This window comes from Corapipo altera, unplaced genomic scaffold, assembly GCF_003945725.1.
Source record: "Corapipo altera isolate COAL_440 unplaced genomic scaffold, ASM394572v1 24b, whole genome shotgun sequence".
Classification (NCBI taxonomy): Eukaryota; Metazoa; Chordata; class Aves; order Passeriformes; family Pipridae; genus Corapipo; species Corapipo altera.
The window spans coordinates 9,651,010-9,674,975 of NW_020884888.1; the positions used below are offsets into that span (position 1 = coordinate 9,651,010).

Consider the following 23,966-nt stretch of genomic DNA (forward strand, 5'->3'; position numbering starts at 1 on the left):
TATATAATATTCATGTATCCTGTGATATTTTTGTTGCTTTCATTCAATCCTGCAATTTTACTTTTTGCTCCCACAGATTTTGTCACTGATGAGATACTTCTAAAACTTAAGAGTGTCATATTCTTTATTTTAATGGTACAAATCAACAATCACATCAGTGATTTTACATGTGTATATATATGTGTGTATATATTTTGTGTGTATATATACACAAAAAGCAACATAACATTTTTTAACAAATTGTCATTTTTGCCCTACTGCTGGATGAACACTTTATCTACATTTGGGCCTAACAGTAACAGCAGCAATATAACAAATAAATAAAAGTAACTTATTTATTATACATTATTTCATGATCTAAATGTTCCAGACACCATAATTATTTTTTCTGGACTTTGAATGCTTCATCAAATACTATTTTTTTCCATATTCTAATGAGATGTGAGAACTACATTAAATGAGATTACAAAAACTTCTATGACCCTGAGCTATCTAAATTATAATTCTGAATTCTTTTCTCTAGATCTTTGCATGAAAATCTTAGCAGTAACAAAGAAATAGGTTTCTTTGGGTATTGCAGAAGGCATTTATAAATCACCTGGAATGTCTCATGGAAAAAGTGTTCAAAAACTATGACACACAGACCTGCCGAAAGTCCCAGTCTAGGTTTGAGATTAGAACCATAAGCAATAGAAAGTTCAATAGATTACTGGAGAAATATCCAATTTTAGATGGAAAACACCTGATTTTAATCTTTATCAGAATTACTTACTTATCTAGGCAAAAATTTCACAGGTAAACTGCAAGATACTATTATAATCTTTGAAAATAGTGTTCCATTTTCCTCAGACAAATTGTACACTGATGCCAGATACCTGACTCTGCAATTACTCCAGGTGACACCATTCTTCAAGCTTCTCTTGAAGTATTTTCAGTGTTACATGGCCAGATACACAGATACAGCTGTAAGGCAAGAGGAAATTTTAAAAGCTTTAAATATATAATTTCAATGTAAAAGAAAGGTGTGCTTATGAATTTGAGATTCAGATTCCTTCTGCATAGGGATGTGAGTAGGTAGCTGCCTGATAGAATGTGAATAACCTCTGACTGGCACTTGAGCTTTATAAAGGGGTTTTTCATTTCAGCCCAAATTTGTATCTATCCAGTTCTGAGTATGGGTAGATTAAGTTCATATGCATCTGCAAAGGAATTAAGAAGAAAAATTGAGAGAATATGGCTGCAAAGAAGGTAAGAAGAAGATGATGGCAATTACCTGAACTGGGTCCGTAACCTCATTAAAAAAAAAGATTTTTTTGCAAATGATACCTGAAATTTTCATTCAAAGTTATGGTAAAAATTAGCATTTTAAAAACAAAGCTCAAAACCCAACAAAAACAATTTAGCTTTTCCTTACAGTAGTGAGTTTATTGGTTGATTTATATATTCAGTTGTTAATTATATCAGTCTCCTAGGAAGAGGCCCATTGAGGCAGATATCTGCTTCAGGACATCCTGGGGCTAACAATACACAAGGCACACATCTTTCTGTCAGAGAAAAATCAGTATATTGTCTTAAGAAAATGAAAATTCACATTTCCTAGAACATTATGAACCTCCAAGGGCTAAAGAAATCCTGGTAGAAGAATAGCCAAAGCTAAATTACACATCAAATATTATGATCACTCTTCGTGCAGTAACTTTAATGCCAAAACAATATTAGTTCTGGTTTATATGTATTGTTAGACATTTCAACACCGCCTGAAATAGACAGAGCCAACAAATCACAGAGATGTAATGGGTAAAAGACATTCCCCTGGTTTTAATGAATCCCACCACAGCCTTTAGAAAAGTTCAAGATATTGAGTTATTTTGTCACTATTAGTTACAAAGCTAATGAAAACTTGTACACTGCTGAAGTTTGAGTTACAAAGAAGACAGATCCTGCAAGACTTGGATGTATTCTGCATATCTATTTCTTTGTGGTCTTCATTAATGCAGGTTTTTAGACTCCATCAGAATTCTTAATTAAGAAGCAAATCCTAAGCCATCCCTTGGGCCTTCCATGTTCTCAGTGTTCTGAACCCTTTCCAAGCCATGCCCCAATATCAGAGGTGCAGAAGATAGCTACTGTTGGAGAAGGTTCTACCACCTTTGAGGAAATTTCAATTTTGTTATGTTATTCTAGGCAAAGCAAATTTGTTATCATGGACTGAAGAAAGTAACCATATAGGTAAAGGATTCTTAGTGTTATATATCTGCATTTCACCTATTTCAGTTACGTTCCCTGGATAGAAATGAGATAATGTTTTCCTACTCAGCGTCTTAAAATATTAATTATGCGGCCACAAAATTTTCTATTATAAAACAATTGAGACATGTGAATTGAAATGTATTCTGGTTGCCTCATTTTATGGGTTATATGATAATACACAACAGAGGCCATGACCATATCTTCAGTTCATTTAAATATATTTGGTCTTGTTGACTGCATTACATATGAGTGCTATGCCTATGTTCTCCAACTGATCCTCCAATGGGATGACTTTTTAATGTAATGAGATCCTTTTTTTATCTAAGACTCAGAGCAGCAAATATGACAGAAAAAGCTAAAATTGATCAATAATTTATGTTTATTTTCTTTAAACAATAACCAGATAAAAGTCAATCACAATTACATTTTCTGTCATCTACCTAATTTCCTGTAATTAATTTTCCTGAGAGGATTCCTGAAGGATCAGATATTTAGATACTGCTGATATTTTTAATTTTCTAACACAGAAAATCCATAGGTTTCCTTTACCCTCTTTAAAACAAATTTTGTACAAATAAATTTGCTATAAACACTATTATCTAGCAAAATGTAAGTTTTTTAGCTTATCACAAATTCCCACTTATGCTGTATTTTTGCTAAAATATTAAACAAAAATATAATTTCTCACTAACTGATAGAATTTTATCTATGTGTTGTACTTAAAAAAGGGTGGTTTGCTTTATGAAATAAAATTTCTAAAAGATAAGAGTCTAAACTAAATTTTCAGATCCTTATGTAAAGCCTCCATTTTTCAGTTCCATAAAAATGAGGGCAGAGGAATTTCTGAGGGCATGAGACTTTCTGAGGGTGGAAATAAGAACACAAAATAACTCTGATATGTTTACCCTACAGTCTTTTGTAAGGAGACACTACACTTATAAACTCTATTTTCATTGTGTATTTATGGTAACAGATTTGCTGCTTTTGCACTTCTCACATCATTGCAACAGTTATCTTTTTTTAAATCTAGGTCTAACTTTACAATAGTCTGAATTTTTCTATTAACACAGCAGTGCACTTGTATAGGAGCATCGTATAAATCTAACTAGTCATATGGAACAATACCTAAAGACAACCTTCATGCAAATCAATAGTTGTGGGATGATTACCCAGGATGATTACACTAGTCCTAGTAAGGCCAACCAGCATTAGCATCTTAGAATCCAGTTTTTGTATCAAAAAATGCCTGACACTTAGGCCTGTGCATGACATTAGGTTTCTACTATATTACAGGAAGGACTGTAAAGGCCTGTCAGTCCTACCTTTGCTCAAGCATCTCTCATTTACTAATTCTTTATTATTATTCTGATATCAAACTACAACATATCTTGCATTAAATTTTCCTTCCTAAAAATCCCAAAACAAACCATGAGCTAGATGAGGTCATGTTTCCCAAATATATTACTCTGCTAACTCTAAAGCTAAGAGATCCATTTTGGTCCAAAACGCCACTGAAATCAAGGTCACAAATCTCACTGAGTACTAGGAATACTGTACAAAGCTTTCTTAGACTGTCTAGGAAAATGTTCCTTAAATGCTTCTGGCTCATTTACCATCTTTGGAGGAAAAATGTCAAGATGGATGAGGCACCAAGGTGATGTGCCAACCTTATTATAAATGTATCTGTAAAGTCATGAAAGTGGTTGTTAAATGATCCATTTTCAGCCTTAAGAGCCAGTTCAGACAAAGAAGAGCAAAAGAGGTCCCTTACCTTTTAGACCAAAGATCAGGGAGAGGGATGAAACTAATGTTTTTCTATTTATATATTAGTGCATTAGCCTTCCATACTGGATAAAATTCTGTTAATTATACAGAGACCTTGAAGGCAATTGTTTCTAACAGCAAATTCATGAAGAAAGCAGAATTATTTTAAATACAGTTAAATCAGAGTGTCTGTAGATAGTTTAAGAAATGCCATACATAATACATCTCCTTTCAGAGAAAAAACTCTTTTCAAAATATTGAAACTAAAAATCCATCACAAGATTAAATGCATGCTAAGGAAAGAGAAGGTATAAACAGCTAATAGATAAAAAGTGGAAAGAAAGACTGCACAAAGTTCACATAAATAAAACCAACAAAATAACTAAACTCCTGCATCTATGCAACTGAGGAAAATCAAGCCAGCCATTGCTGAATTTCTCTGAGTATTAAGTAGTGTGCAATTAGGAAAGAAACAAATAGATGAGGAAATTTCATTTTAATGCCTTTCTGTGTTAATAAAAAATATATATGACAAGCAGAGTAACTATGAAAGACACATAGGATAATGAAAGGCAATGACAGGAATGAAGCTGTGATGTCCTCATTATTAGCAGTGATTTTGCATATTACCATGAATGTGTGGGAAAGCTATATATTCTTTTTCTTTCAGGAAAGTATTTTGAAAAAGGTGACAGTGGTTTTTTGTGTTTTTTTTTTTTTTTTAAAGTCAAGTGCAATAAAAAAGGTTGAAAATTCACCCTGAATTTTCTCCCCTAACAAGAGAAGACATATATTTTCAGCAGTGGCACATGAGATTTCAGGAGCTCATAGAAGGGAGGTTTTCATAGTGCCTCACTTCAAGCACCAAACTTTAGCACTTACATTAGCATGATTGGCTTCCTAGATTCCCTGTGTAATTAATGAAGATAGATAGACTCCTCCAAAGGGTAATTCAGAGCAAGAGCCCAAACAAGGTGACCTGAATTGCTCTCCATGGGAGCATCTCTCTCTAACTACAGAGGGAGTTCAGGTCATTTCCCACTCAGCTTCTCTGGATCATTAAGGTGCCTTAAGTGAAAATCCTTGAATTTCTCCCCCACCCCACCGTAGATGACCAGACGCTGGACTGGAGGACACAGAGGAGCAACATGCACCTGACTACAAATACACAAACAGGAGCAAGAGGGAAAGGTTAGGGAAGGGATTGGAACAAAATCTTCTTCAGGGGACCAAGTAAATTCCCAAACTAAATTCTGTATTCTTTGGGTCTTATCTTCATCTAAGAGGAAACAAACCAGAGAAATTAACTGCGGACTGCCTCCTGTTTTAAGTGGGCAAGGAGAGAGGGACTGTGTTGGAAGTCAGATTTTCTATAGGGATGCCTGGAATTCCTGGCGATGGGTAGTGTCTAGGGCCCAGACTGTTGCCAGCTTGCTGCAAACCATCTGTGAAAGAGAGGTTCCTACAAAAAATTTGCCCTTGATCCATTAAATAAGATCTATATCTCAGACAAAGGTCTCAGAGACTGTAGAATCTATTTGATTTTGTGCCTGTTTAAAACACGCATTTCTTACATTTGTAACCAAGGGTGAGGACATTTCACTTGCTAAACAAACTTAGATTAGATGCATTCTCTGAAACTGTTAACAGTTCTTGTAACTATCTTTGCACTGTATTCATCTTAGGGTACCCTTAAATGCAAGGGAAGACATCCTAAAAGGACCTGGGGATTTTCTTCTCTGGGAAGTATTTAGAACTTACTTGCCAAGTGCTGCAATCAGCAGCATTTTCTTTCCTCGTATATTGCTATGAAACACAGGTATAAACCAGCTCTGGCAGGGATGATGGAGCATTCTCTAGAGAAGGCATAAAACAGAAAAATCTGCTCAAATCCCACTCACCATTCCCTTTCAGTTCAATTGCAGAAGCTCCCTAGAGCACTGTAGGCCAATTCTATACTGCTACTTCAGCAGCAGTGCCAAGTTCATATCCAGCTTTGCCAGCTAAGCAGCTTGAGACAGTTACATCTGCATTGCCTTAACCCATCTCTGGCTCTCATTAGCTGTGCCCCCTCTGTGCTTCACTTGAGGCAACTTGACCTCTCCAGCTATCCTACAGTCTGTGTCCTCTATCTGTCTGATAGGTTCTCCTAGCAGATATATGTTCTAATCTGACTTGTCCCAGGAGCCTTGTCTGCCTCAGCCTATTAGCATGTATACAAAATATGGTGCTAAGGAGCCTGCTATTTGCAGAAATGTGGAGCAGGTCCGTGACAGTCATTTTAAGCACTTGATTGTTTCTGTGCTTTGGATGACACACTGGGAGTTGGAGGTCTCTTGGTTCTTTCTCTGTTTTGCCATCAACAATCACTATAGTGTCCCTGAGTGGGAAACATCCTGCTTAAACCAGTGACAGGCCTTTAGGAAATTGCCCCATATGACCAGATTATAGCTGGAGTCTTCTCTTAGAAGCCCAGTTCCAGCACTGGCAAGGCAGCAGCTTTGAAAGAAGAAAGCCACTGTCAATGTCAGAGTAACAGAAGGAGGCAATCAGTCATATGTTCTTGCTACACAGTGAGTGTCAAATGTATTGTCATTTGCTCAGTGCACTCGGCCTGAGGGTGGCTGCATCTCTGACAGAGCTTCTTGGAGAAGGGAAGAGTGTGTTGAAGTAATTCAAAGTGATCCTGACCATCTGGCAGCTTTGTGGACCTTCACTAGAAATCTTCTCTCACTAACAGACTCAGTGAAATCTCCTGATCTTTGTTCTTGATCCATGAAAAAAGTCTGGCTTGTAGGCCTGCAAGGACACAGGTCTTTGAGTACCATCTTCACAACAATATTCCAGCATGGATTTCCTAGCCAGCCCTCCTGCACCATCCTTGGGGCACAAACTAGATGCTTTCTTCTGGACCTGACTCTCAGGCTCTAACACCCATCTGTGTTTCACTCACTCCTAATGACATCCTTTGGGGATCGAGGTCTTCCTTAATGTCCCACTGAACAAAGACTGATGGATCACATCTGGTGTGAGAAAGGTCTGGCTCTAAGGTACGTCTCCTGAGTCTCTAACTGTGGAACACCTGTGTCCTCCCCATCTGATTCTTGACTAAGTGCTGGAATGCTTCTTTCTTATCCTCAAGGTCTTTAATAACTATGGAGTCTTTAGTGCCCAACACAGCTGTCCAGCTCCTATAAAGCTAGAGTGGTTCCTGACAGATGAAAGACCTGGCCCCCAAAGGTGGCAGAGGCTGAATTACATGAGCAGTGGAGCGGGAGATGCAAAGACAGTGGTATTTAGTAAGACTGCAACACTGCAGCTATTTGTTTGGAGGAGAAAGAAGCTGATAAGGTAGCAGTCACCTCTGTACTACTGAAAAGGAGAAGACTCAGAAATCTAAAGTACCTACCAAGGGTGGCAGTTGCTTCATGCTAGAGCGAAAGGTAACACAACACATGACTTCATATCTAAGATAATGTCATTACATAGCTACGCCAACAAGTTTCTTTCCTGGTTACCACTCCAAGAGGCCTATTTGAAACTTTGCTTTAAATGTCGGAGTAAAACACTCTTGCATTGTGACTGTCTATTGAGTAAGATGATCATTCTTTTGGATGTCACATCTTTAGCTTACATATTAAAATGTAAAGGCTTTTAAAACATATCTATCCTTCTTAGCAGAGAACTACCTACCTTTCATTTCTTCTTCCCTATTGTTTTTCTCTGTATTTTGCTCACTGCAGATGAGACAGAATAATTATAGGTAATTATGGTAGGCTAGCTTTTGCAAACTGCCAAATTGCACACCCAGCTGCTCACTCACTCCTCCTTCTCAGGGGGGCAGAAGGAGAAAAAAGGATAAGAAAGCTCATGGGTCAGATAAAGATAGGAATATCACTTACCAATTACCTTCATGGGCAAAACAGACTCATTAATTAATCTATTTGTTACCAATTTCCATTTTGTCTATTGTGGAGCCAGATGTAACTGGCTGTGTTTGCCACAGGGTAGCCCATAACCTCCTCCCACAGAGGTCATCCTTGCAGTCCCTCTGGTGTCAAAACCTTGCCACATAAACCCCATTAAACAATACTAAAATAATAATTAACACTGCAACTTGCACATTAAGGTGAACGCAATCAGATCTGATATACCTACCTAGGGTTTTAATTTGGTCCCTGTGCTATCTTTTGGTTTGCATCATATACTGGTCTCAAAGAACATGAACTGGATTCTTTTGGGATGAGATTGAACTGGAATACTTGAATTGAACAAGAAACTTTAGCAGCAAAAGAAATACACTTCAGATGTGAGAGGGAATTCAGTCTGTGCAAACAGTCCAGGGCTGGTCAGAAGAAAAAACATCCTAAAATACATATAGTCCAGGAATCAGATCACCAGCTCCAACTCTCTTGCCATCCACATCTGCTCTTACTAGCCTACAGTATTTGGCACTGTAAGTATAGCAAATTTTGTGTGCTAAATGTAATATTTTTTAAAAAAATATCTCTAAATACTTCTTTTTGGTGTTAGCTTTTCCATTATCACAGTATTTTCAGGCAGTTTTTTCCCTCTCTCACCTATATAAACAGAACAGCCTCCAAATTTACTCAAGAGTCACACTGCAGGAAATTTAAAGGGAACGCTTCTCCTTTGTGTATTACACGTCATTGTCACACTTGTGTCCACCAGATATACGCATTGCGGGTCAGGAAATGGAGGTACTAGGGAATCCATAATACAACTTAAATGATGTTTCCTAGTCAATACTGTAGAAGAGAGGTAGACATTGATAAGAAAGGAAATCTCCTTCTGCACTAGAAATGCACTAAAAATTCCTATATACCTTTCCCCAAAACTATAGCATAGTGTAACATTTAGGGAGTGATGCATCAATGTTCTCATTATGTTCCACATGTCTGTACAAGAGACATCCACAGTCCATTGAAGAGACTAAATTAGTATGCTCAGTAAATGAGTGTTTATAACACAGTAGCACCTGGAGGTCTCAATTAATTATCTCTATTGTGTTATTCACTGTATGAATTCCCTGTAAAACACAGTTCTTATCCTAAATACCTTAATATCTTTTCTTGTGTCTTAATTTCTCTTCCATGCAAGCTGGAAGGTATAGAAGTAAGGCAAAAATAAATTCTGAAAATCTGAAAATTAAATTCTGAAAATCTAATCCCCTTCTCAAATAAAAAAGGAAAAAAAAAAAAAAGGAAAACCTATCAATTTTGTCAGAAGCATTTGTGTGCTATTTCCTGGTACTAATACTAATACTATAGTCATCAACTCAGAGTAGGGCATTTCACAATGAGAGAAATGGTATGAATACTTTGTAGGCAGAGATTTCCTGAGGCTTTTCAGAGGCTTTTCCATTTTATATACTCTCTAGCTTTCCCGATAAGAACAAATTTACATTGTAGAAGCATCTTAATGAATTTCAAAGATACAGCATCACTGGAAGAGACTGCTTAGCAACGTTAAAAAGGGATGGGAACTAAATGTGAGATACGGAAAGGATCTTAATTCTTTGTTTTGTATAGTGACAGGTTTTGTTCAAGGGATACCTAGAAACTCCTGAAAGCACTGCTGCTGCTCCTGTCAGTGAAGCAACCAAACCAACTGAAACCAAACCAAGTTGCCTACAGGGAAAAAAAAGTGAAGTAGATGAATGCATATTGAAATATATGGCAAGAACTACGTGACTATCTGAAAATGAAGAAAGAAGAAATATTCACAGCTGAAGATTAGACAAATCTAGACAAAACAAATTCAAATCATTGCTGTCTGTAAAGTTAGCCTTGACTTAAACCTTTTATTGTACCAACTTATCTCTCACATTTAAACTCATTTATAAAACTTGGTATATTCTGACACTTTCCCCACACTAATCCAGCAACCTGCTCTTCCTGTAGCCCTTGTTGAAAGCTTACCTCCAGAGATCCCAGAAGCCTTTCAGAAGCAGCTTAATGGGAACATGGTCACTTTCAGCACGGCTGATGGTGTCTGCTGATGTCACCAGAAAATCTCGGGAGTGCTGAGCAATTTTCCAGTTCTCAGTGCATGGGATTTTCTCTGGATGGTGCTTACCAGGCTGGAGACAGAAAAAGGATTCAACCTTTTGTTGGGAAGTGATGCAAGAAAGGTTTTTCACATTTAAAACACCTTAATATTAATAAAAAGGAAAAGAAGGGGAAAACAATTCCATTTTCAAAGAAGCCTCCTAAAGACTTCACTCTTTCCATGAGAAATTTGACTCCAAGGTTAAATAAAATTCTAATTTTGAAAGATCTTTAATGTCTTACCAAGATAGGTATGTTTTCTTGGCCTATGCTTTTAAACAATATAGCCCTTAGTGGTTCTTATTAGTCTCCAGCTCTGAAGTATCCCAATTAGACCTAACACTCGGGCAAAAATGAGAAAGAATACTGCTTTCTTTGCAGACAACCTCTTTTTAAGTGGATAATTAAGGCTTTTTTTTGTTTTTTTTTTTTATTTTTATTTTTATTTTTAACAAAAGGCTACAGCACACCTCTGTCTGCTCCCTTTCTTTTACAGCAAATATTTTGCCTTTTCTTTATGGCTTTATTAATATAATAAGTAAATAAATTATACAGACCCAGCTACCTTGGGGTTTCAGGGCCAAATCCTTTTTATTCAAATGAGACAACAGTTTATATATGGGTTAACAGGTCACACCATGTGACCTTAACAGCCAATCACCATGGGTACTTCACTGCCCACGTGTGGGAGTACTTCAGGACTTCATTTCCCAGGATGCTTCATCCAGCGTCCTTCCTAAAACCCAACTGCTACATTTCTTAATTCAAAACAAAAAAAACCAAGGAGAGCTGTACTACAATCTCAAAGACAAGGGCTTTAATTTCCCACAAATATGGATGATTTAGATCTAGATTATACATTCAAAGCAGTTGGAGAGATCTGGTGAGCTTAAGTGCAGAAATGGAGGCCCAGGCCAGTAAGTCTTTCTTACACAGAAAAAAAGAAAATAAAAATTTGCAGAAAATTAGTAGAGAAGATTGGTTGTTATGTAGGATATTTATAGTAGATATGAATATGAGAATCTGAGAAGAGCCACTAACACTGTCTACACATGAATTACTCCACAAGGTAACTCAATATAATACAGTTGATTGCAGCCAAATTATGCTAGGTCATGATAGTTGCAGAGTCAACCCTGCAGGTTGACTACCTGCCTACCAACCTACCAATCGACACCTTTATCAGAAATAGAATAATGCTTTTAGAGAGATTCAATAATCATTAAGAGATTATTAATTTCCTTCTCTCCTCTCATGAAGGAAATGCAAGGCCTGGGAGCTTTCTGAAGCAGAGATATTTCAGGATGGGCAGCAGAGCCAGTGTAATGGAAAACAGTGAGGTGACAGTGGTGGCATCATGGCATTCACATTTTTCCTTAGATTACAGTAACAAACCAGTTGTCATTCAGTGCGTAAAGGTTTGGGCAGACTGCTCAGAACTGTGTCTTTATATTATCTTCTGCATTTGTCAGCAAGGTGTCCAAGATCTTCTCAGTTTTGGGAGTAAGTGGTAACATAATGATGGACAAATGGGACTAGGACAGCACGGATATGGTATATTAGAGCTTTATTTTGATATATAATTATTTGTCTTCTATCTTTGACATATTACTAGAAACAAGCGAGACAGCAATATGTATCACAGTATCATAGCAGCACAGGAATAGAGTCTACTGCAGGTTGCAGATGGATGATTGAGGAAAGAGATGAGAACAAATGTGCATCACTCGCACAACTGACAGAGCAGAAATGCAGACCTTAGCCTAAACTTGAAGGCAAGACCAAGTAGGTCAGTCAGTATGGTGTAATCTGAGCATATGCTGATATTCTCTGGATTTGTCAGAGGTGGAAGATGTCTTTTGACTAGATCAATCAAATACCACTAGAGCAACAATAAAGGATTCAGATGAGGGGAAAAAAAAGGCAAAGTTGAGTTATGTTTTATTACTTATGCACTGTTTTTTGGTTTACATGTTTTATTCTGCATCTCAGTATTTCTTTACGTTTTTCCTTTGTGTACCATAGCAAATAGCCCATGCACTCAAAAGGCTTAGATTTTCTTATCTTTATGGTTTATTTCGTCTTTTAAAGTCAAAAGGAGGCAGTAAAATGTCACTGATGCACACAATTTTTCGATGACAAAAAAGATAAATTAGAAAATTGGCAAAATCACAGCTTCAGATAAGAAAAAAAACCAAACCAAAAACATTCAGAAATACAAAATCACTGAGGCTGAAGGAGTTTACTTTAAGGTTACAGCTATCAAGATTTTCTAAGACACCATTTTCATTCCAAAATCAAGTAATCAGTGGTTCCTGGGCACCATTACTGCTACTCCTATGTAGTTGTGATATGTATATGTACATGTATATGGTCTTCAGCCCAATTTCCCAGAAAACCAAACCAATTTCCCAGAAAACCAAACCAAACCAAACCAAGCCAAACTAAGATGAGCAAACAATGCTGCAAAAACAACAGCAGCAAGCGAGACAGATTTTTGGTAAAATAATCAAAACACCAAAAATTAAAATAGATCAAGTTGACATTCTGGTGGTTTTAAAGAATTTATTTCATACTTCAGTTTACACTCAATGTGTTATAGTGAGAGACGATAGGTTAGCTTTGGAAATATTTAAGCATCTGAGTGTCTGTACCTGAATAACTACAAAGAGAGGAATTATCAGGAGAGCATGCACCTGAAAGTGCTGTGCAGATGACTAGACAGGCCTATCATGCAGCTGACAATTTAATTGCTACTAGTTAATCAGATTGTAGACTTTGACATAGACACTTGTCACTTTTTTGAAGTGGTAAGGGTCAATGAGTACGCAAAATTAATGTCTCCTGAAACTTGTGCCATGATCAGTTGCAACTAAAGAACATGTCAATAACTGCCTATCAGAATAGAAGTTTCCTGTACATGCCTCATATAGATCCAACTGACAATTCAATGAAGTAGAAGCAGACGCAAAATGCTGGATTTTACCAAATGTATAGTGAAAGTTGGAAAAAATTATAAAGAATCCATTATCATGATTATTTTAACTAATACAAATATTGTTCGCTACATTACAATCTTTTAGAGTACCCCATGAATTGCTCGCATATTGGTACAAATAAGTTATATATATATATATATACCAGATAAGTCTCCTGTTACTTGATGTGGCACTTGGAGTTAAGAACATGCTACCAGATCACGTGGGACAAAAACACACAGGTGTGGTTTTGATAGCTTTGGTTGCAGAACTCAAAATGGGCTATACGCACACTTTTTCTCCATTAGAAGACATTGGTGAAACCCAGAGTTGTTAGAAGCTTGGAAAACAGTTTTGTTTTGCTTTTTGTAGTTGTGAAGGCAGCAATCTCAATCCAATTCCGCTGGTGAAATTATTATAAAAACCCAACAACAACAAACTAAAAGACTTGGCTCTGCAAAGAAAATCATCCACTTTGTTAAAACTGAATTTCAAAATGTTCTGAATCTATTGCTTCTCTGTTTCTCTTACAGAGGGATGAATGAAACACACAAGTACTGATGATTGGCTGGACTTGTTTGCAACAGCTGCAGGAGGAGTTGCCAAATCTGGTTTCATATAAGATAGCCTAAGTGCCTGATAAGCATTAAAATTCATTTCCATTCTTTAGCACACAAAAAAGTACACTATTGCCATAGAAAATATGACTAAATCCTTAAATGCTATATGCTTTTCTTGGTCAACTAGTTTCATGCTGTAGGAAGAGCTTAATGGACAAATGTCACCTCCTTCGTCGCTCATTTGACCTTGCTGTCAGATATTTTCCATGAACAATTGTTAACTTTTTTTTCATAAAATGCTGCTAGAATCCTTCAAAAGCTTGGTGATAAATGCATCTAAATGTGTATCATAGTGGAATAATATCTTCCTTTGAAACCAATCTTCCATAGAAATCCCTCTCAGAACTAAAACTGAAAAGAAAAAAAAAAAAGAAACCCCACCTCAAACTAAATGCTCAGCTAAGAAGAAAGATTGTATCACAGCTGTTATTTCCCTGTTCTATTCACAATTGTTTTTCTCCCTTCAGCCACCTGCTCCTTCTTTAGCATAGGAACATCTACTATTGAAAGATGGCCATTTCTGTCTTTGAAACCAAGGGCCAAACAGCAGCACTTAACCCTTTGGCAGGAAGCCCATGAGCTACAGTCTATTAAGATGTATAAGCTAGACCCATTTTTCTTTGTTCTTGCTCTATAAAAAGAAAGAAATTGCAGGCTGTGTAACACCTTGCGTGACACAGCCTTCTCCCACCTATGTGTCAATACATTTCACTGCTCTTTTCCCACACGCTTCAGAATATATTGTATTCTGGGGTCATTCAGAGCAAGCAAACTTGTCAGGTGGGAAAGTTGTCTGAGAACCTTTCATGTCCTCTTCTGATTGATTTACTGCATTTTTTGTTGTAGTAGCTGAATGGTCCTCAGTACTGTATGAAGAGAGGCACTGAACTCCTTTTTCCACTCCTATCCAGTGTCTAGAGCAAGCTGGATTTTTCTTCGAACGTGATATATACACACACCTACATCTACCCATGTATATGATATCAGAGTAGATAAAATCAAAGAAATGTGCCTTGCACTTAAGACAGAAGCTGCAAAAGTCGTTATTTCTTACAGAAGGCCTTTTCAGCCTCCTACAAAGGAAAAATCCCTATTCTAGAAAACTTCTTTCTCCTAGGGGAAAGAAATCTGTTGTTGTGGTTGAGTAACCTGGTTAAATATTTGGGTGCTTTAGTTCGTCAGTTAGGCAATCCGAACATAAGGTTTTGAGTGTTTTGGATGAGTGAAGAGCCAGACATAACGTGGTGCTCAGTAGGATGCTGTCACGGAAGGCAGAAGCCAAAACCTTTGTGTCTGAGCTGCTGAGAGGAGCTATGTTTCCTATGCTCTGGGCCTCCTGGGTTGGTATACCAAAGTCATTCTCTTTTCCACTGCTACCTGCTCAGATGCCATTAATTCAAAGGTAATTCCATTTTGCCTGTTTCTTTATTGCTAGCTCCTTGGATACTTCTATAAAAGTCGAAGTGCTGTTGCTAGGGAGATAATCCATTTCTGCTGATTAGTCACCTCTTGTTGTCATAAGTGACTTTAGAGCTAAATTTTTCACCTGGACACTAGTTCTGGAGTCACAAAGACTTGGATCCCATGGCAGAGTAAGTGGAAATCGAGAAAAAAAACACTGCCTATAAAACAATACAATTTTTTAAAAATTATGGTGAATTCTTTGGGAAAATCAGTGTAGAAATTAAAAAATTGAATTTTTTATAAAAATCTCTGAGTCATTTAACAACTTTTAAAACTGAATCCAACCTTTAGTGACATTTGACATCACTAAGGAAATGAACTATCTTTTTTGGATATGTAGAATTCTTTCTATGTAACCAATTATTTTTCAGACTGGTTTTCTATTAAGACATTCTCACAGAATGGATTTTTAGTTTTATTTTAAAATCTATTCAGTTTTGAATGAGTCACTCAGTGCCTACACATAAGGGAATCTTGCAGTCCAAATACTATTTAAGACTCGAAATGAAACCATGTTTTATATCTCAATAGTGAACTATAATTACTTCAGTTTATAACTGTCAAGAAAAAAAAAAAAGGAAAAAGAAAAGGGAAAGGAAAGAGAAGGTTTGGGAGGGGAAGGTTTGGGGAGGTTTGGGAAGGGAAGGTTTGGAAAAGGAAGGCAAGGCAAAGGCAAAGGCAAAGGCAAGGTTTGGGAAGGTTTGGGAAGGGGAAGGGGAAGGGGAAGGGGAAGGGGAAGGGGAAGGGGAAGGGAAAGGGGAAGGGGAAGGGGAGGAAAGGGAAAGGGAAAGGGAAAGGGAAAGGGAAAGGGAAAGGGAAAGGGAAAGGGAAAGGGAAAGGGAAAGGGAAAGGGAAAGGGAAAGGAAAGAGGAAAGGAAAGAGGAAAGGAAAGGAAAGGAAAGGAAAGGAAAGGAAAGGAAAGGAAAGGAAAGGAAAGGAAAGGAAAGGAGGAAAGGAAAGGAAAGGCAGTAGACCTTTTTTTCATCCATGTAGCAGATCCTATTCACTCTTTATTTGGAAATCCACAGACTGACCACCAGAACTAAACAGGAAATCCAGAATTCAAGAATGTAAAAACAGTAGAAGATGGAAGCATATTCTGCAACCCACAAACAACTTAATTCATGCTTTTATAAACTCGTTTAACAAGTTTAGATATGGAGTAAATGTCACTCTCTGTGTTAGGCAGTATATCTGGATCTCTGTCTCATTTAGACAGACAGAACGAGGCAACCTGTAAACTAAGAAATCATTTTTCTCCAAACCAGACAACTTAATTTCAGTAACCTGACAGAAATGTGTTTATACATCATATTGATTTACAAGAATCCAAATGCGCATCATGAATAGAAAGTAAGTAGAAATATGATAAATCTCAGGGCATAGCTATTGTCCTGGTCAATAGTAAAGTATTTTCCTTCTACCTTTTTCGTAATTTTGGGAATGAGTGAGTTCAATCCCATTTTACAAGCTAAAAAATGAAGCTTTATTAATTTTATTATTTGTAATCTCATCATAACTTTCTGCTCTCCGTGCTCACCTAAGATGAAGGGGAGCAGAATATAACACTCACTGTAAAAATTACTGTTATATTAAGCAGAATTGTTCTCTGTTAGTTGAAGAACAGGATTCTTCACAGTACTGAGAATGTTGCCCAAAGATTGCAAAACTGATCTATTTTATCCATCTTTTTGGTATTTTAGGAAAAGTTCACAGAAAGCAACATTTATCCAGCAAGTAAGATGTTTGAGAGTTTAACATATTTGGCTTTGCTTTAAAGACATTTTGCAGTCCCCGGAAAGCAATATGCTTATCACTTTCCTCTCTGTATTGATCTGATGTTAAACTCCATTGACAGCAATAGTAATAGCTACAGAAATATCTGCTATTCTGCTTTATTTAGGTGCCCTTGCATTGACATTTACTCTTAGTCAAATGGGATAAAGAAAAATTTCATACAGAAGACGCTTGTGACAGTTGCTCCACAATGAGATTAAAGCAAAACAGATGACACATTTTCCCAGCAAAGCATGATGCCATGTTTTATGATAATCCATTTTGCCACAGAATACAGTCAATGAAAGCTTCCTTTTTCACAAGGAACAGTATGAATAGAAGGTCTTAATTTTTTAATCTCCTTCCATTGTTTCCATATAGAGTGACGTAAAGAAGCATATTTGATGATTTTTTTAAACAAAATAATAATTAAGCAAGAGAGGAAATGTGTCTATGTTTCTTATGCCTAGTCTGAGAAATTCAGTTAGATAAATTCAGTATTCAAAACCTAGGTAAGCATGTATGTGAGACATCAAGAACACCTTTGCTGACAGGCATGTCAGCTAACGGTTAGTAATGATTACACTATTTTTTTAGAGTGAGGGAAAAAATTGTGAAAAGAAAGGAGAACACCTCATTAAGCATTAGAGGAGGAGGTGTGACAAAGCTTAGGAGGTCTGTGTAGTAGTGACACACTACAAACAAGAACAGGTTAATTCCTATTAAATACAAGTAATAGAGCCTTATGGCCTGCCAGTAATTCTAGTCTTGTTAAGAAGATGCTGGAATTGTTTCTTAGCTCTTTAATTTTATCTGGCATTTCAAAGTGCATGTATATAACAGGCTGGAAGAATGATTTACCTGATTTCTCTGTGTTTTTCCAGAACAGGACAAATATAAAGAAATTAGTTGAAGGAACAGAAAGAAATATCTGCTATGTAAGTCTTAAAGGGTATTTTTTTCTGATTAAAAAGAAAAAAAGTATAGAGAAAGACTGGCAGTGGGAGATGTGTTTAAATAACATGCTTAATTTATATTTCCCCAGCCTGAATGACTGTGCATTTTAAATACTGTTAGGAGGTCCTTCAGCGTGACACTGGATTTCAGTGTAATAAGTAATAGCTTCCAGTGCTGGTTTGATGAGTGACCTCTGTTATCACCTTAGGCAGGGCTCCACCTCCCATCATTTATCCAGCCAATTAATAAACCATACGGGCCAAGGACTGTCTCTCATTCTGTGTGCCTACTATGAGGGGGCCCTGTCTCTGTGGGAGGAAAGATGTATTACTGGAATAAAAATGCCAGTGATTCAATAAAAAAAAGTTGAAGAAGCAAAGGGAAAAACTTACCTGATAGACTGTGAACAGTTTCTTGAATGGTTTGTTTGCAAGAAAGGCAGTTTACATCAGGTAAACCAGTTAGAGAATTTGGATCAAATTTAAGAGATAGTACCAGCCAATTATTGAAAATAAGAAACTATACTGAAATTTTTAAATACTGGGAACATTTAATTTTCTGGGAAAATTGTCAGGGAAATTTGCATGTCATTCACAGGCCAAGGGGAAATTAATCCTTTTCCTTAGCTTTTGAATTCACAATGGATGTGGGAGACCCCAATTCCAATATATACATTTCCAGACTGAATTTATAGCAACCACAACCCTAGTCTTGCAAGAAGTAACAGGAAATAACTCCTGTAAGGGAGTTAGGAATAATGCTTGTAAATTTATATATGTGCTCTTATTTAAAAAGGACAAGAATAAAATGAAAAGGTATTTTCTTGGAAAAAAAACCTGTTGCTTATCAATGTATCATTCAAAATTGGTTGATTTTCAAATGGACAAGCTATCAATTTTTATTTCTTTATTTTTGTTACTGTTTTTCAACAAGGAAACTAGGAAATCCCCAAGAACAGAATTTTCTCTATTTTTTTCTAACATATACAAAAGTAAAAAAAAAAATTACAGAGAGAATCTTTGAATTTATGATCAATTTTATTTGCAGATGAAAGACTTGCAGTTGGATGATTTCTGCTATTTTCATGAAAATCATACTGGTTTACACATTTTTGCATACTTTGTAAAGTAGTGGCAGCGACAATTTTTATTGACTTCACTTTCTGTTTTAAAATTAACTGTGTTTGAAGTTTGACCATCCCAACTAATTCCATTTTGGTTCATATCATGGAAAGATGTAGGATTAATTTTTTATGAAACTATATCTGAAGATGTGCCCTTAGAGTATGTTCACTTGTACTAGTAATCCTACCTGTGGAATCAGGCTAGAGCTAGTCCAAAACTAAGAGCCAAAGCACACATGGTATGGGTGTTGTATTCTCAACACTGACTTTTTTCTGATCTTAGTAGATAACATGACTTGTCACTGTAAACATAAGCAGAGATGATCATTACAAGTCAATAACCCCAAGCCATAAGATTTTAATATTGTTGACAGAGTTATAAATAACTGTAGGAAGGCTGCTGGAGAAGACTATGAAACATGAGGACCTACTACCATATGTAGTGCTAATCAGAACTCCGATAGTGCTACAACTGCAATAACATGCTTACAGTATTACTTCAACAAAATATTTGTAATCATAACACTAAATAATAAAGTAAAATTAAAATAAAAATTACTAATACCTACATGGATTTTAACACTTTCTGTGACATTTCCATAAAAACAGATTGAATTGAAATTGTAACTACTTACCTGGAGTGTCTATCACAGTTCTTTTCCATCTGCTAAACCTAGAAGTAGTTTATAAAAGAATTGTAGTTCTAGTTATTTACAATCCTTTAAGAAATTGTAATTTCGGGATTGGATTCACAACAGGTCAGATGAATAATAAATTAGGAGTGTGTTCTACTGCACATTAATGGCTTAGCTGGCTAATTCAATTGTACAACTTTAACCTCTGCCAGACTGGAGGTGGAAATCTATCAAACATGAAAAACTAACTTCAAACACATTGCTCAAATAGTAGAAACTGTAGGGTAAGTCACAAACTGAAACTGAAAGTTTGCTCTTACCCTCAAGAAATTAATCAATTGAGCATCTTTGAGACTCCTCTTTCTATATCTCAATGGATGAAACTCATCTCCCTTTAAAATATCAATAGTCCAACTCTCCACTGTCTTCAGTTTTGTGAATCCTTTATATCTCCACAAAATGAACAGGCATTTTAGCCATTCATGACTCATTTGTGCTGCCCTAGCTGTGCAGAAATGGCACAAAAGATTCCCCATTTTCCAGTAAAATATAGAAGTTTTGGTGTTCCCTAATCCATGCATTTGAAAGTTTACTGTTCTGTCTTATAGAATGTTTAACTTTTTAAAACCTTTAAAATTATGAACTTACCCTCATAGTTTGAGAGGGGTCTGAGTTGTACAATATGGGACTTCAGGTCTCTCTTCTGTTCCCAGCCATGGGAATGAAGCAGGGATCAAGAGACTCTGAAACAGTACAGATTCTACCTGTTTGACAAAACTCTTGTTTGAAGGGGGCTAATTTAATGACTATTGGTTATGGCGTCATGCTAGACTATGTTGTAGATACAGACCATTGTTAACATTAAGAATCCTGCAACATCATAGCAAAAGCTGCATGAAATAACTTAGAAGTTTCCTGTAATTAGCTAAAAGGCACAGGTGAGTTTCCAGAAGAATAACTACTTAGGTTTTTTTAACATCTGGTAATTAAGTGGAGAAAAGTAGTGGTTTCTTGTGGGAAAATATTTTGCCTAATAATCTTAACCACAGCAACCTAGTCACAGCATTTGAATCAAACTGCAGAAAGGATTTAAAAGAACTGTCAGCATTTTATTTCACGTACTGATATCTGATCTGCATTTCTTTTTCTGCATCATGTTCTTCCTAGCATTGTGAGAGCTTTAGTACGTGGAGACAATAGGGTTACAAAGATACACAGTAAAAGCAGACTCACACTGGGACCGTCAGAGGGGGAAAATGAACCGGAGCTCACAGTCTTATTAGAAACTACATACGAATTTTCACTCTTATGGTCTTTGCCACTGGTTTCAACTGTGCCCCACTTTTTATTTAGAATTCAAATTCTTAGCCCTACAGAATTTTCATACGATTTTATTTTTTCTATAAAGAGAAATAATGGGACAATAAATACAGTATAAATGTGTACAGACTGGGTTTTACTGATATAACTGGCAGTTAGGTGGTAAAAGAGTGCAATTAAGAGAGTTGCATCAGCATGAAGCTGACATAATATACAGGAAATCAGTCCCGTTCTGGATTCATTTTAATGCACAATTTGAAAAAAGAGATACAAAAATAAAAGTATGTTTATGACTTGCTGGTATAACCAGCACCTCCTACTGCATATAACTTCATTTGAGCAAATGCAAATGATTTATTCAGATACAGTACCTACATCTTTCTAGAAAATTCTTTTACAGTAATTCCATTTGAATATAGACATCTGCTGAGAAACCATAAAGTATCAATTAAGCTTTCTCTATGTGTCATTTAACTGAAGTGTTTTCATCATGGACACAACCATTGCCTAATTCAGGATCAATTTGTATGCAAACCAAATCAATTTTTAAGTATTTGGAATCAATCACTTGAATATTGAAAGCTCCCCATATTTGAAATATTGAAGTTACCCATTCAGTGAGCTCCCTTCATACTGTGCACTGAATAAGGCAGGAGTTTTTTAAAAAAATGCTGTATGATTATGTAATTAATTCCAATGCAGATGCACAAAAGGAACACTGGTAACCTTCATTGCAGCTTTTCCTTACTCTGAGCAGCTGGCTTTACAATTTTACCTTTCATATAGCAAAGCAGTGTTGCTGGTTTAATACAATTGCCTAGGGTTATTCTTTTCTTTTTTTTCTTTTTTTTTCAAGTGAGCAAAATAATACCTAAAAATATACTAAAGTATGTGGATGCGTATTGTCTTCCATGTTGATTGACAACAAGATTTATCCCAGAACAAGTCAGAAAACTGTTTTTTTTCTGCACAGAAAATATGCATTTTTTTCATTAGACTCCCTGATGGATTTTTTTTTCCAATACAAAGAAACATTTCCTGTGACCCTTTTGATTTTCCAAGTGACATACACAGGCCTCTGCAACTTAAACTAAAGTACTTAAAAGTCATCCCTTTGCTATAGCTCCCTATAAAAAAGACAGTGGAGAGAGAGGTAATGTGGTCCTGTGCTAGACCACTGTGTCTCTCTCTCACTGACATGTTACCTAGATAAATAAGACAGACAGTTGTGTTCCCAGCCTCTGCACATCAGCCTGACCCAGCCTAGAAGCCCAGTTGTCCTATGTACAGGGTTGTCCTATAGGTAATATATCCTTTGACTTTACAGCTTCTGTATTAAACCTGGTTTCACACAAAACCACAGACAACAAACAGCTGTCTGCACTTGTTTTTACGCGTAGGCACCCAATTCCTATATTTTGCTATATGTGATGCAAATTATACCTTTCTAATGCATTTCACAGCGGCTTATGACAGTAAAGGAAAACAGATCCAAGCATTCACTCTAATGTTCAGAAAAGGAAAATACTGTAGTAATTATATAAACTTCTTTATTATTTTCTACAACTACCTTTTTATTTTTGTCTCCTTTACCTTCAGAGCTCAAGTCCTGTCTTGTTCTCCTTCTACTCCTGCGTATCCCTATATCAGGGATACTTTTCAGACCTGACTGTCCATTTTTGTTCCCTTTAACCCTTTCTTTTTTTTTTTTTTTTTCTCCAATAATTGTCCAAGTATGCTTTTCAGAAGTTTATGACTTTGCTCTTTGGAGCAGAGTTTCACAGGAACTTTTCTCTCCCAAGTAGATTTCCATCTAATAAGATGGATGTTGAGTGTTGAGTGGGAACTATGCACTAAAGGAAAGCATCTGTGGCTGGCTGGCTTGCAGGGCTTGCTCATTCTGTCCTTGTACTTTCCTCTTACTCAAGTGTTCACATGCCAACCAGCATTTTCAGAGGAACCACCAGCACTTCTCTCAGAAAGGGATCAAAGACATACAGCTGCAATATACAGAAAGTGCTGGGAAGATCTCAACCTGTTTCTTCCAGTTTTCCTTTCTTTTGCCAGCATTTATTCTTCACTCCTGTGCCTTCTGCAGCATGAGACAGTGGGGAGTTGCAGGAGAGTCCTTCAAAATAGACAGGATGATACTGAAAATCTTCTGGGTCTGTCTGGCTGCTAATCTCCTGCTAATCTCTTGCCCTGACTGTGGCTAAGCAGGGGAAGAAGGAGACAAGTAATCTTTATGACTAATATCTGAAACATAAAACTGTATGTTTAAAATGAAACAATTTCTCAGCAATGTGTCCAGTGGTGTTCCTACTGGTAAGGAGCTGCTTAAGTTCCATGAAACTTAAGCTTGAGATGAGCTGAAAGGACAGGCATTTTATAGAAATAGCATCTGAACCAGAATAATTTTCTGGTTGATTTAGTATAACATTCCACTTTCTGAAACAGATTAATATTCTACCAAGTGGCTTTTAGCAGATTTGAAAAGCTATGAGTGCTTCCTGTCAAGCTGTCACAGAAACAAAGACTGGACCTTTTCCCACTGAGAATTGCTCCTCCTAAAAGCAGCTTTTGGATGAGAAACAGACATTTTTTTGTTACATGTGTTCTGAATTTCATCAAAATAAAACAGAAATTAGCACAGAGAATTGGAATATTTCCCACTTCATACCTACATTCTCACTGCATCAGATTGCACTTGGATTATGATAGTTGCATTCAGGAATGAAGAACTGCTCCAGCTTCCCTTGCATTTTCATACAAGCTGCTTGTTGGGATGACAGGTGGGTGCAGAGCTCCTGCTCTCTTCTTAGCAAGTAGCTGTGGTGAGTGGGAGAGCAGCTTGCCCCAAGGCTGACATTTTGGGAGATGCAACTTTCTGGGTGAGCGCTCCTGTGTATCTGAAGTAGGCCAGCAATATGCTGGATTTGGGACTGAAACACATTGTCAAAGTTTATATTCTCTCCCTCTGTCCAGAGAGTAAAAGCATTTATGTAATA

At 36.7% G+C, this 23,966-nt stretch overlaps 1 long non-coding RNA gene across 1 annotated transcript; it reads right to left on the reverse strand.

Moving 5' to 3' along the window:
- Positions 1-789: 789 nt before the first annotated feature.
- LOC113947377 lies at positions 790-23,164 on the reverse strand. Its single transcript, XR_003527696.1, has 3 exons — positions 22,994-23,164; positions 9,957-10,117; positions 790-963 (listed from the first exon to the last, which is right to left on the reverse strand). It is a non-coding gene; the product is annotated as an uncharacterized LOC113947377 (long non-coding RNA).
- Positions 23,165-23,966: the final 802 nt, after the last annotated feature.